At 35.8% G+C, this 2,127-nt stretch overlaps 1 pseudogene; it reads right to left on the bottom strand.

Annotated features, from left to right (window-relative positions):
- Window positions 1-769: 769 nt before the first annotated feature.
- On the bottom strand, window positions 770-1,818 carry LOC121493430 (annotated as a pseudogene).
- Between the last annotated feature and the right edge of the window lie 309 nt (window positions 1,819-2,127).

The following is a 2,127-nucleotide window of genomic DNA, read 5'->3' as shown; positions in this document are numbered from 1 at the left end:
CTTCCCCACTACTCCATCCCTACTTCTACTTAATCTTCTAAATGCATTGTGAACTAGAAATAAGGACTTTACAAAGTACATATTTAGAAATCTATCTTAGATAATTGTCTATATCTGCACTGTCCATAAAAATGTGATATAAACTACATCTGGAATTTTAAAAATTTCAGTAGCCATATTAATCATTTAAAAAGGAGTTAGTTTAATAATAAATTTAATTTAACCTAATATATAAAATATAACTTTCAACATGTACTCATGAAAAAATATACTTGTAAGATATTTTCTGTTCTATTTTTTCTTTTTTTTTTTCACCAAACACATTCGCATTTATTTTTTTTAAGCAAATGACAAAGACCCAGTTTACCAGCTTTACTTTTTTTTAAACCTAAGCTTAACATTACATATTTAAACAATTGTCAAATCTTACTAAGTTGCCAGCGTTCATGCACAACTAGAAAAACATCCTCAATTTATATTAAACGAGAAATGTATTACCATTAATGCATTAATATCTCTCACTACTAAATACTGAAAAAATTTGAAATTATTTTTGTGGAAGATTCATCCTGGCAATGTTAATTTCACAGCAGGCTGACTCTACTTGGCTCACGTTTCAAACACAATGGAAAAGCAGGTCCGTGCTGGTGTCAGTGTACGAAAGAGTCACGGCCACCTTGGATTAGGTTTAATAAAAAAGCAAAGTGCATACAGAGATTTACAACAATTTTTAAAGACAAAAAACAAAAACAAAAACAAAAACAAAACAAAACAAAACAAAAAAAAACCCAAACAATGGTCCTATTATGTGGTCCCAACAATAAACTCAAAAGTCTATGACAAATAGGGCTCCGATGAGCTGTGTATAAATACTTTAGATTAGGTACAGTTATACTGAAAGTTGAGTTCGTTTGAAATCTTCAAAAAAAAAAGCGTTCCTGTCAGTCCTCAATGGTGCCCGTTACAGCTAACATTTCTGCTACACGCGTGCGTTGTTACTTGTTATCCAAGCGTAGCAGCTGCTCTTTACCATTTATCGTTAAGGACTTTAACTGGCCGTTCTCTTCAACTTCTACTCTTTCTTCACCATTCTCCACAATTCTCTTTGTAGTGATTTTTCTGCCATTAACCATTTTAGTAGAAGTGGATATAGATTTGAAGTTGCCCATCCCACTACCACCAAATGTCATGGAAGAGAATGAAGTGAGGCCCCCGTGACCTGGTGATGCGAAGGAAGTAAATCCTGTATCAAAAGAAGAAAACCCTCCTCCAAAAGACGGAAATCCACTGAAGGCGGAGAAGAACGACCCGGTGCCTCGGTTCCTGCTCCCACGGGGGCCTCTTCGGCTCCCAAAGAAGTCCTCAAATGGGTCTTCAAAGAAGTCAAAGGAAAACGGGTCCCTTCCACCAAAAAAATTCCCTGAAGACATCATCTGGGTTACGGAATGTGAAGCCAAACTCAAATGGAGTGTCAAAATGAACTCCACCTCCACCTCCACCTCCACCATTTAGTCCTTCTTTGCCGTATCTGTCATAGATGTCCCGTTTTTTTGCATCTGATAACACCTCATACGCCTCAGCTACTTGCTTGAATTTCCTCTCTGCTTCTTCTTTATTTTCAGGGTTTTTTTTTTTTTTTTTTTTTTTTTTATTTATTTATGATAGTCACAGAGAGAGAGAGAGAGAGAGGCAGAGACTTTTATCTGGATGCCACTTTAGGGCCAGTTTCCGGTAAGCCTTTTTAATATCCTCAGCTGAGGCATGTCTCTGCACGCCTAGAACTTCATAGTAATCCACCATGTTTTAACAGGCTGTTGGAGTGAGTCCTGTCTCTGGCCTGTTCTATTTTTTCATACTAAGTTTTCAAACCTCAGTGTGTTTTTTTATAGTTACAAAATATTTCAAAATAAAGACCATAATTATGAGTAAGAAAAGTTAGAAGCACCAAAGCAGTAAAATTAAGTTTATCCCTAAAAATCAGTCAAGGGATTTGTAAATACAAGGATGTAAAGTAAGACAGTATATATGTAAAATGGAGGGGTAGTGTGGGGTGGAGTAAAGAATGGGTTTAAACTTAAGTGACCGATAACTTAATATAGACTTCTATGTGCATAAGATGTTATATAC

This window comes from Vulpes lagopus, chromosome 6 (genome assembly GCF_018345385.1).
Source record: "Vulpes lagopus strain Blue_001 chromosome 6, ASM1834538v1, whole genome shotgun sequence".
NCBI classification, from domain to species: Eukaryota; Metazoa; Chordata; class Mammalia; order Carnivora; family Canidae; genus Vulpes; species Vulpes lagopus.
Note: the sequence above shows the minus strand (reverse complement) of the source record. Positions and strands in the feature narration are given on the sequence as shown.